At 33.4% G+C, this 13,404-nt stretch overlaps 1 non-coding gene across 1 annotated transcript; it reads right to left on the bottom strand.

Annotated features, from left to right (window-relative positions):
• Positions 1-6,365: 6,365 nt before the first annotated feature.
• LOC131822416 (U6atac minor spliceosomal RNA) lies at positions 6,366-6,486 on the bottom strand. The gene has a single exon (XR_009350274.1). It is a non-coding gene; the product is annotated as a U6atac minor spliceosomal RNA (small nuclear RNA).
• Between the last annotated feature and the right edge of the window lie 6,918 nt (positions 6,487-13,404).

Genomic DNA, 13,404 nt, shown 5'->3' with positions numbered 1-13,404 from the left:
TAAATAGAACATATAACTTCCAACCCATGGGAAGATAAAAAGAAATAGAGAAAAAAACATTTAACCAAATAGTAGGCAGTTAAAGAGATGCATAGGGCACTAGGCATAGTTTTATAGATGGGAAAAAGTTTTGTGCACTAGCTCTATCACTGACTGGCTGCTTACTGGAAAGTTAATTCTCTAAGGTACTTGGTCTTCCTAATGTAAGGTTAAGTGGTTGGCCTGAATGACTTGTAAGATCCCTTGCAGTTCTAATAATCTATAAAACAAATATGTGTTTTTTGGAAATATTCATTTTTTGTATACACTAGAGAATATTGTCCCACTTCTTTTAACTATGCATTTGATTACATCGTATCTTCATTAGCACATTTGCACATGAAAATTTCAGGAGCATTCAGGAACAGAAAACATCATTTTAAAGTTGCTTAATTTAAATCCCATAAATGTTGTGCCTTAAAATAAAATTACTACCATTTTCCCTTTCTCATCTTCCAAATTATTTCCTATTCCAAAACAAAGTCACATTACTAATTCTTCCATTATTGCATAACTTAGAAATTGAATTAATGGGAATGGCTCCATAAGAAATCTTGAAATTCTAAATGGTTGTCTAGTTTCCCAAAATTGACCTCTATGTATTTTGTCTTTGTTCTGTGTTGGTATATCTCTTCATTTTAGCTTCACCCTAAGCTCACCTGCATCTTCTCAAGCCTTTCTTTGGGTAAAGGCTTAAGTGTTTTCCTTTTGAAGCACTTCTCCGTTGCATGTAATCAAAGAATAAATAGTATGAGTTGTCAACATAGCAGGCAATTAAAATAAAGCCTGTTAGCTATCAAGAGGAGATTTTGCAAAGCAAGAAATAAAGCAGAAAATGCAGGTGTTAGCTCTCAAAATGAAGTGATTTACCAGCTTTTACCTGAGAATTGACTATATCTAAATATGTACAGAAAAGGTGCTACAAAATGATAGAAAGGTATTGGAATCCTTTAAAATCACTCAAAAATCTGTCTATACAGTGCTGGAGATACAAACTATAATGGTTAGAAAGACAGAAGTGCAGGGATGATAGATTGTCCAATTTACATTCTTCTTGAGAAAAGTGTGATTTAACATACAGTGTCCAAACACATATTTGCAAAAGTTAGAACTAGCAGAAACTTAGGATAAGATGACAGGAAAGGGGTCAAAAAGATAATCTTGAAGTCAATATTTTTATAATCATATATTTTTACTTTATTAAAGGGATAACTGAAAAACATAATAGAGATTAACCAAAAGAATTTAGGTTTATTTTTTGACATTTCACCTTATTCACACAGGATTTATTGAGTTCCTAATAAATTCATGGCACTGTCATAGGTTCTGTGAGAGATAAAAGATGAATAGGATAAATAATCCTCTATCAGAGAATTTATAGGCTGGTTGGGGAATCAGATATGCACACAAGTAGCCATAATATGTAGCAGAAAATATTGTATGTGCCATAATAAATGTAAAGATGATGTGCCATGAGAATTCAAGGAAGAAGTAACCTCCATCTTGGAGTTAGGAAGAAGGGAAGACAATTTAAACTTGGCCTTGAAGACTTGAAATGATATGAGTGTATATAAGGGCATAAGGTGTATTCCTGGCAGAGTAAGCCCTGGAAAAAGCCTGGAGTCCACAATGCATGGGATATAGAGGGGAAATGTAAGTAGGAATATTTGGCTAGATGGTAATCAAAATGGCTCACATTTACTGAGCACTTATGTACCTGGCACTCTGCCTGTTCTTTTAAATACATTAACATTTAATCCTCATAAATAATGGTAAAACAGAAGAATTATTATTCCTTCTTAAAGGTTAACATATTAAAACTAAGTATCAACATTTAAACAACATGCTTCTTTAAGATGGTTATTTTGAATTCCTTGTCAGACAATTCATAGCTCCATTTCTTTGGGTTAGTGTAGCTCTATTAGTTTGCTTTGGTGTTGTCATATTTGCCTAATGCTTCCTGATAATGTAAGCTTCCATTGGTGTCTATATATTTGAAGGAGCAAAGGCTTCTTCAAGTTTTTACAGACTGTTTTTGACAGATAGGCCTTCTCTTATCAGTTCACATGGTATTGACTCCAGGATTTCAATGGAGCAGAGTTGGAACCAGGTCATGTGGCACCTGTTGGGTCTACTATGAGGTTTGTGGTTAGAGGGTTTATTATCAGATGCATGACCTAGTGTAGTTTTTACCAGGTCCCTGGGATGGCTCCCACCAGGTCACTGGGTAGCTCCCTAGATGGGCATGACAGCCCTCAGACTGTGGTTGAAAGGGGCTAGACTCGAAGCATAGGAGGTCCATAGCTTGGGTCAAGGTCTCCAGGCCTACCTTCAGAGGCATGGTAGACATGCCACATACTGGGTTCCCAGTTAGGCAGGATTATCCCTGGTTCTAGCTGAGTGGGACTGGAGCCAATCACAGGGCTTCTTTAGGCTCTTCAAGTCAATTGAATTTGGCTGAACTTCCTTCAGGGGCATGGAGGAGCTCATCTCCAGATGGGTTTCTAGATAGGTAAAACATCTCTCTCACTGTGGCTGTGAGAATCTTAAAGAATGATGTCAAACAAGCTAACTTTACACCTCAAAGAACTAAATAAGAAAAAATAAGCTAAGCTCAAAGTTAGCAGAAAGAAGGAAATAATAAATATTTAAGCAGAAATAAATGAAATAGAGACTAGGAGATGACAGAAAAAAATTAATGAAACTAAGACTTGTTTTTTTGAAAGAGTGAACAAAATTGACAAATCTTTAGCTAGACTAACAAAAAAAAGAGAGGACTCAAAAAAGTATAAATAAAAAGGAAGACATTGTAACTGATACCATAGAAATAAAAAAGATCATGAGATTATAATGAACAATTATATGCTAACACTTTGGGTAACCAATGTGAAGTAAATTCCTAGAAACATACAAACTACTAGGACTGAATCATGAACAGAAATCCTGATTATACCAGTAACAAGTAAGGTGACTGTGTCAGTAATCAAAAACCTCTCAACAAAGAAAATCCCAGGACTAGATGGCTTCATGACTATTTTACCAAATATTTAAAACAGAATTAACGCCAATCCTTCTTAAACTCTTCCAAAAATGTGAAGCAACACTTCAAAACTCATTTTAAAAGGCCAACATTACCCTGATACTAAAGCCAGATGGGGACACTACAAGAAAAGAAAACTATAGGCCAGTATCCCTGATGAATATAAATGCAAAATACTGAAGAAATTACTAGCAAATTGAATTTGTCAACACATTAAAAGAATCTTACATCATGATCAAGTGGGATTTATTCCTGGGATGCAAGGATGGTTCAACATAGGCAAATCAATAAATGTGACACACCACATTAATAGAATGAAAGATAAAAGTCATATGATCATCTCAATAAATGCAGAAAAAGTATTTGACAAATTCAATATCTTTTTATGATAAAATTCCTCAGCAAAATAGGTACAGAAGGAATGTACCTCTGAGCACTTGGGTGACTCAGTCCATTAAACATCTGACTCTTGGTTTTGGCTCAGGTCATGATCTCAAGGTTGTGAGATCAAGCCTTTCATTGGGCTCCACACTCAGCAGGGAGTCTTCTTGAGATTTTCTCTCTCTCCCTCCCCCTCTTCCCCTCCCCCTTGCTCTCACTCTCAATCTCTCTTAAATAAATAAATAACTTTTTTAAAAAAGTAGGAATATACCAAACATAATGAAAGCCGCATATGCAAATCCCACAGCTAACATCATACTCAACAGGGAGAGATTGAAAGCTTTTCCTCTAAGATCAGAAAGAACAGAGCTCACTTTCACCAGTTCTATTCAGCATAGTAGTAGAAACCCTAGATAGAGCAATTGGTCAAGAGAAAGAAATAAAGGACATCTAAATAGGAAAGAAAAAAGTAAAATTATCTCTTTTTGTAGATGGCACGATTCCATGAAAAATCTGTTGGAACTAATCAATAAACTCAGTACATTTGCAGGATATAGAACAACATATCAAAATCAGTTGTGTTTCTAGACTCTGACAATGAACTATCTGAAAAAGAAATTAAGAAGCTACCCGAATTAAAATTTCATCAAAAAGGATAAAATATTAGGAATAAATTTGACTAAGAAAGTGAGAGATCCGTACTGAGAACTAGAAAACACTGGTGAAAGAAACTAAAGAAAACAAAAAAAATGCAAAGATATTCTGTTTATGGATTAGAAGAATTCATATTGCTAAAATATTTATACTATCTTAGCAATCTATAGATTTAATACATTTCTTATCAAAATTTTAAAAGCATTCTTCATGGAAATAGAAAAAAACAGTCCTAAAATCTATACAAAGCCACAAAAGACCCCGAATAGCCAAGGCAATCTTGAGAAACAAAAGAACAAAGCTAGAGCCATCACACTTCCTGATTTAGAACTATATTATAAAACTATAGTAACCACAACAGTATGGTGATGCCATAAAAAGATACATATACAAAAATGGAATACAGGGCCCAGGAATAAACCTATACATAATATGTCAACTGATCTTTGGCAAAAATGCCCAGAATACAAAATGTGGCAAGGATAGGCTCATAAATACAATTTTTATTTTTCAGTTATGCCTTTTGCTTATGATACAAAACTAAGTTATACTGAAACCAGATTTTTTCCATTTTAAACATTTTACATTTTTAAGTATTTATCTTATATCTTATAAAGATATCTTATATCTTAAATCTTATCATAAGTGTCACATACATCTATATTCTATTTAATTGCCTTATTTCACTCACTGAAATCATTTATGACTCTTTAAATCACATTTTTAGCAAGTCATATAAATGGAACTTAAACTTGAGATTAAAAATTTGAAAACCACCTCATTGTATTTTATTATTTTATTTTTCAGGGAATAGAAAAGTTTTATTTTATTTATTTTTATCAGTTTTATACATTTCTTTTTTTATTCAAGTATAAATAATGTTGTTATATTAGTTTCAGATGTACAATATAATGATTCAAAAATTCAAACCATTTCTCAGTGTTTGTCAAGATAAGTGTACCTTAATCGCCTTTATTTCTTTCACCCTTTTTCCATGTACCTCTACTCTGGCAACCACCAGTTCATTTTCTGTATTTAAGCCTGTTTTTTTGTTAGCTTTCTTTTCCTTTATTTGTTCATTTGTTTTGTTTCTTCAATTCCACGTATGAGTGAAATGATATGGTATTTGTCTTTCTCTGACATTTCTTCATTAGCATTATACATTATATTATCCAGGTCCAGCCATGTTGTTACAAATGACATGATTTAATTATTTTTTATGGCAGAATAATATTTAATTACATATATATGTGTGTGTGTGTGTGTGTGTGTGTGTACGCATGCATATGTATATATGTATGTGTGTGTGTGTGTGTGTGTGTGTATACACATTCATCTATAGATACTTGGGTTGCTTCTATATCTTGGCTATTGTAAATAATGCTGTAATAAACATAGGGTTCCATATATCTTTTTGAATTAGTGTTTTTTTTCCCCTTTGGGTAAATACCCAGCAGTGGAATTACTATATCATATGGTAATTCAATTTTTAATTTTTTGAGGAAACTTACTGTTTTCCACAATGGCTCACCAATTCATTTTCTGTCTGAACGATCTATCCATTAATATAAGTGGCGTGTTAAAGTCCTCTACTATTATTGTATTACTAACAATTTCCTCCTTTATGTTCTTTATGTCCTCCCTTATAGTCGCTCTCTGTATTTATATGCTCCTATCTTGGGTGCATAAATATCTATAATTATTATAACCTTTTTTTGGATTGTTCCCTTCATCATTATGTAGTATCCTTCTTTGTCTCAGTCTTTGTTTTAAGATCTATTTTGTCCAATATAAGTATTGTCACCCCAGCTTTTTTTTTTTCACTTCCCTTTGCATGGTAAATATTTTCCCATCCCTTTCACTTTCAATCTGCTTGTGTCTCTAGGTTTGAAGTGAGTTTTTTGTAGGCAGAATATAGACAGATCTTGCTTTTTTATCCATTCAGTTACTCTGTCTTTCGATTGGAGCATTTAGTCCATTTACATTCAAAGTGGTTATTGATATATATTTATTGCCATTGTGTTACTTGTTTTACAGTTGTTTTGTAGTTCTTTGTTCCTTTCTTCTCTTGCTCTCTTAGCTTATAGTTTGATGACTTTTTTTAGTGATATATTTGGATTCCTTTCTCTATTTTTTTGTGTATCTATTACAGGTTTTTAATTTATGGTTACCATTAGTTTCATACATAACATCTAATACATATAGCAGTCTGTATTAAGTTGATGGTCACTTAGGTTTGAACCCATTCTAAAAAAAATGGTGCTTAGATGCCATGAAGTAGATGCATGAGGCCTTAACCATATGCATGTTGTCAGGCCTCAGAGCCTCTTTCACTCCTTCCAAGGGGAATGTTAATCTTCTCTCCGTAACACTGAAACCAGATTTTTAACATAGGATGTCTTATTTGGAGAATCTGACCTCATTTCAATATATCACACTCACTGACATTTCATGAAGGGTATAATGGGAAATAAGGTAAAAAATATAGCAAGCACATGTGAAATGACTTAATTTATAAATAATGATAATGATATCAGTAATTATAATACCAATCATGTGGTAAGAGAAATTGCAAACTATCCTTCTTCTAATGATGGGAAACTCTGAATAAAAAAAGATGATATTGAGATTTGTATTTGGTGCTAGGCTACAAAATGGCTCCTAGTGATCTCTGCCTCTTAGTATCCAAACCCTTGTATCTCTCCAAGGATTGGCTTGTATGGCAAATAAAAGGTAACAGAAGTTATGGCATGTCACTTCTGAAATTATGTTATAAAAGATACTGTAAATTTTTTCCCTCTGTCTCCCTCTGTCATTACTCACTCTGGGAGAAGTCCTATGCCATATAGTAAACAACTTTATGAAAAGGTCTATTCCCTGAGGAACCAAAGAATCTTGCCAATATCCATGTCTGTAGGCTTAGAAGGGAATTCTCCAAGCTCAGTCAAATCTTCAGATGACTGTAGCCCTGGCGGGCTTCTTGACTACTGCCTCATGAGAGACCAGAGCCAGAACCTCCCAGCTAAGCTTCTCTCAGATTAGTGACACTCAGAAACTGAATGAAATGATCAGGTGCTAATTTTGGGGTGATTTGTTGTACAGCAATAGATAACTAATACAGATTTTGGTGACTGGAAGTGGGGTAATGTTGTAACACACACCTAAAATACATGGATGGCTTTGGGAAAATACTGGTGTTTTCCAGGGTTCTGTTTCTAGTTCAAATGTTCTTACTCTACACACTTCTCTGCATGATCTCATCTACTCTCACAGATTTAACTCTAATCTATGTATGAATGACTCTAAAACCTGTATCTTCAGTATAGATATGTCTTCTGAGTTCCATGCTCATATTGCCAACTTCCTACCTAGCATCTCTACCCAAACTTCCAATAAGCACCTATAACTAAACATGGCATTTATGGAACTTACCATCTCTACTTCCCAAGTCAGATCCTTGTCTTATATACTTTGTCTCAGATTGGTATACCCCATTCTCCTGAGTCACTCATTCTAGAAATCTAGTTTTTTCCCCATGTTCCACACTTAAACTCTTTTCCTGCTGATTTAAACTCTTAAATATTTCCTAGGTTTGCACCACTTCTATATCCCTTCTAAGTAACTCATCCCTAGTTTCTTCTTTCATATGAATCACTTTAATTGTCACCTAACTAGACTTACTAGCTCCAAGCTTGCCTCTATAAAATCCATTTTCCACACAGTAACCAGTATTGTGTTTCTAAGTTGCATATATGATCATCTTTATCCTGTGCTTAAAACCTTTCAGTGGATATTTACGTCCCTCTGGATAAAGTCCAAATTCCTCACTGTGTTTAAAACAGTTCCTATGAACTTACCCTTAACTATAACCCCAGATTAATTTATTACTTACCTGTCAGTGCACACTTGAATAAAAGTGGTTGTTATATTTCTGCAAGCACAAGATTTTTTCCCCACTATGTTCTTGCATATATTTCCTCTCCTTAAAATGCCATTGCCTTACCTTTTAACCTAGTTTTCTCCTCTTCCTTTGGGAATAACCTATGATAAGCTCCTCTGGGTTATCACCATACATTTCTTCTCCAGAATAGTTTTGGTAGACCTCCTTGACCCTCCCATAATCCGTGGAACACATCTTAACATAACAAAAATTTTATTTTATTAAAATTGTCTATTTTCACGAATAGCTCTATAACAAGGCTATACTCCTTAAGGATAGGGCTTATGTCTTAATTATCTTTTATTTCAAATGCCGAATACTGTGACTGGCTCAATATAATTTTGTTTCTTGAATGATACCATCCAGAGTTGACAACTGATTAGAGGTTATAAGCTGAGGGAAATGCTAGGCAAGGGTAAAAGTTGATTCAGGAAGAAATGGGAGTCAGTCACTTTATTATTGATAAGAATCAGCAGGTAAATTTGTTAAAATGCAGATTCCCTAACCTCACCCCTACATATTTCTAATTCCTTAAATCTAAGATCTCAGGAATCTGCATTTTTAGCAAACACCCAAATCACTCTGTTGCTGAGGTTTTCTGCCCAAAAGTTTGGGAAATGTTGGTTCAGAAAATTAAGTTTTAAAGTAATTTAACATCTCTATAGTTTATCATATATGTCCATTTTTCTTATCGTTTCAGGTTTTATGGCATATAAATAAACTTTGCTGTATTTAAACACCATTCTATCATTTTTTAAAAGATTTTATTTATTTATTGGACAGAAAGAGATCACAAGTAGGCAGAGAGGCAGGCAGAGAGAGAGTGGGAAACAGGCTCCCTGCTGAGCAGAGAGCCTGATGTGGGGCTTGATCCCAGGACCCTGAGATCATGACCTGAGCCGAAGGCAGAGGCTTAACCCACTGAGCCGCTCAGGTGCCCCTTTATCATTTTTAAATATAAAATTAAACCCCACCTTCCACTAGGATTTTCAGAGGCAAGTGAGTTTCAACTCTTCTGTATGGGACTGCAGTTCACAAATAAGTCACAAAGAAAGGGTTGTAGGTTGGGAAAAATCAAATCCAGACAGTCTATAGTAATTCATGTTTGAATATTAGCCTCTTTGCTGTGCTACCAGTATTATGTATAATAATGAGACTAAATCCCTTTCAAAGAAGGTCAAATCATACATGAATTTCATTTCAAGCCTAAATAATCTCTTTCTTGCTGAGATTTTAAGAAATCTAACAATTATTAAATACACAGAGACAAGGTCTATAACAGCAGCTATGGTAGAGTAATAATTTTGGTGAGAATAAACTAAATTGGTGAGATTCATGTACTCAAGAGCCTATGTAGTTGAACTAATGTCAGTTTTATTTATATATGAGTAAAGGTAATTTCTAAGATGTGCATGTGTGGGTTTCTTACTTCTGTACCTTTTGAAAATAACATGGCCCTAATGTTATTGAATAGAAATGTAATAAAATATATATTCCATTTTATGTTCAATAGTTATTTAGAAGAAATCCTTTCTGGTGAGAAGGATCAATAATATCCAGATGCAAGGGAATTAATAAGTTAAATTATATGTATTTGCAGTTAAAATATTATAAAATCTTTTAAAAATAGGAACATTAATGACAACAGATATTTTTTTCAATATGGGAAAGCATAATGTTGATAGCAACTTTCATTTTAATCCCCAGAATTGGACATTGAACAAACAAAAAGCTGGTTATTTGCTTTTGGATACTTTGCTTGAAAATAGGGTACACTGTTATCACACACTTGTGCTTAAGTTATGACTTCAAGTATGGAAAAATCAGGTTTCTTTCATACTGACTTAATTAACAACAACAAAAAATGATTAGAATATTATTCCACTAAAAATTCAGAATCTTAAATAAAATCACAATTGCTTTTATTTCAAAGAAAAAGATTGCTATATATAGACTGATGGACTGAAGACCAGAAAAATAAAGGTAAATTAATCTATCATAAATAAATCCAATAACCAAAAGCAAAAACAGAAATAAAAATTTAAAAAAACCTAGATGTCTCAAAATGCTGAGAAATAAAAATTGTAGGTGAATGAAAAGCTTATAAAGTATCCATGAAGCTAATGATTTTCTAGGAAAACATAAGTTGTTTTAAATAAATAAATTACTAAATAAAATTTGGTAAATAACAGTTACCAAATTGACAAAAAATAGAAAATCTGAAAAGATCAAAAACATGAAAGAAATTTTTTAAATGTAAAAATAAACTAATTCCTAAAAGACTCTGAGCTAAGAAAGATTTGACAATGAGTCATCTCATTTCTCCACAGAATATTTTCCTATGTTATTAATGTGTTTCAAAGCATAAAGAAAGAAGGAAATTAACCCAGTAAATCCTATGGAGCTAATATAACCCTGATAAAAATGTTAAGAAACATAGAAAAGATAATTTAAATTATAGCTGGATCTTATTTATAGCCATGCAAAATAGTGATGCATGAATACAATATAAATTACTATCAATTGGACTAAGCAATATACTGAAAATAACATGTATTGAGTATTTATTCAGATTGTATGAATTGTTCAGTATTTGGAAAAACATCAATAATAGACAAAAAATAACATAAACATAATTAATACTGAAAAGATCAATTGAATTTTCTAGTTTGTTGAGTATTTTTATCATGAATCTTAGAGCTAACATCATACTTAATGGTGAAAGACTCTAAGTTTTCCCTCTAAGTTCAGGAGTAAGACAAAGATGTCTACTCTTCTTCAACTCTACATTGTAGTGGAAGGTTTAACCAGGGAAATTTGGTCATAAAATGAAATGAAAGTTATTTAATTTACAAAGGAAGAAGTAAAACAATCTCTGTTTGAAGATAAGATGATCTTATATATAGAAAACCCTAAGTAACACACACATACACACAGAGTCTTAGAGCTACTAAGTTCAACAAGGTTGCAGGATATAACATCAAAATACAAAAATCAGTGTTATTTCTATACATATTCAATGAGTAATCAGAAGAGGAAATTAAGGATTACATTTTAAAAGACATAAAAAAGAATCCAAAGAAGTACAACACTTGTACATTGAAAATTACAAAATGTTGTTGAAAGAAACTGAATAAGATCTAAATGAATGAAAAGACATCTTATATCCATGAATGCAAACATCTAATGTTGACTAAATCACAATGCTCCTCCAATTGATCTAGAGATGCAATGCTATATCTATTAAAATTCCAACACAACACTTCTCCAATGAAGACATAAAAATGGCTATCAGACACATGAAAAAATCCTCATCATCACTAGGCATCAGGGAGATTCAAATTAAAACCACATTGAGATATCACCTTACACCAGTTAGAATGGCCAAAATTAGGAAGATAGGAAACAAGATGTGTTGGAGGGGATGTGGAGAAAGGGGAACCCTCTTCCACTGTTGGTGGGAATGCAAGTTGGTGCAGCCTCTTTGGAGAACAGTGTGGAGATTCCTCAAGAAATTAAAAATAGAGCTTCCCTATGACCCTGCAATTGCACTACTGGGTATTTACCCCAAAGATACAGATGTAGTGAAAAGAAGGGCCATCTGTACCCTAGTGTTCGTAGCAGCAATAGCCATGGTCCCAAACTGTGGAAAGAATCAAGATTCCCTTCAACGGACGAATGGATAAGGAAGATGTGGTCCATATACACAATGGAGTATTATGCCTCCATCAGAAAGGATGAATACCCAACTTTTGTATCAACATGGATGGGACTGGAAGAGATTATGCTGAGTGAAATAAGTCAAGCAGAGAGAGTCAATTTTCATACGGTTTCGCTTATTTGTGGAGCATAAGGAATAACACGGAGGACATGGGGAGATGGAGAGGAAAAGGGAGTTGAGGGATATTGGAGGGGGAGATGAACCATGAGAGACTATGGACTCTGAAAAACAATCTGAGGGTTTTGGAGGCGCAGGGGGTGGGAGGTTGGGTGAGCCTGGTGGTGGGTTTTATGGATGGCATGTATTGCATGGAGCACTGGGTGTGGTGCATAAACAATGAAATCTGTTACACTGAAAAGAAATTAAATTTATATATATATATATATATATATATATATATATATATATATATATATGTATGTATTTTTAAAAATTCCAACACCACTTTTTGCAGAAATTGATAACAAATACTAAAATTCATATGGAAATTCATGGGACAGAGAATAGCCAAAATAATCTTGTAAAAGAATAACAGTTGGAGGACACATTTTACATGCTCAAAAGTTACCAGAAAGCTACAGTAATAAAAACAGTATGGTACTGGAATCATAGTAGACATGTAGATCAATTGGATGGAATTGAGAGAACAGGAATAAATCCTCACATAAACAGTCAATTGCTTTTCAACAGTTCAATAGGGAAATATGTTTTCAACAAATGATGCTGGGACAACTGGCTATCTACATGTAAAAGAATAAATTTGGACCCAGTATATATGCTATATACAAAAGTCAACTCAAAATGAATAGGAAACCTACGTATGAAAGCTAAAACTTTAAAGCTGTTAGAAGAAAACATAGGTGTACATTTTCATGACCTTGGGTTAGTTAGATGAATATCTTTAGATAGCACACCAAAAAGATGAGACATAAATGAAAAATTATAAACTAGATTTCATCAAAGCTTAAAACTTTCGCTCCAAAAGACATCATCGAGAAAATGAAAAGACCACTTTTAGAATTGTAGAAAATATTTTCAAATTCTAAATCTGATAAGGGATTTTTATCCAGAATATATGACCAATTGTTACAACTCAAAAACAAAAAGATAAATAATCTGATTTTAAAAAGTAGTCAAAGCTCTAAACAGATATTTCTTTGAAGGACACATACAAATGTATAATAAATGAAAAGATGTGCAACATAATTAGTTATTAGGGAAATGCAAATCAAAGCCACAATGAGATAGCACTCCACATCTACTAAGATGAAGATATGCAAAAAGACAGATAATAACAAGTGTTGTCAAGCATGTGGACAAATGGGAATTCATTTGGGGAATTCATACCCTGCTTATGGGTATGTTATATGATGAACCTGCTTTGGAAAACAGTTTGGTTATTCCTCAGTAAGTTAAATATGGAAGCATCGTATGATACAACAACTCCACTCCTAGGTATATACCTAAGAAATTGAATACCTATGTTCAAACAAAAACTTGTACAGGAATGTTCATAGTAACATTAGTCATGTATTGAAGAAAAGAAAAACAACTCAAATGTCTATGAACTGATGAATGAATGGTAAACAAAAAGTGCCATATCTGGGGCGCCGGGGTGGCTCAGTGGGT

The sequence above is a fragment of the Mustela lutreola genome, chromosome X (genome assembly GCF_030435805.1).
Source record: "Mustela lutreola isolate mMusLut2 chromosome X, mMusLut2.pri, whole genome shotgun sequence".
In the NCBI taxonomy this organism is placed as follows: Eukaryota; Metazoa; Chordata; class Mammalia; order Carnivora; family Mustelidae; genus Mustela; species Mustela lutreola.
The sequence above is the reverse complement of the archived record's forward strand: the minus strand, read 5'-3'. Positions and strand labels throughout refer to the sequence as shown.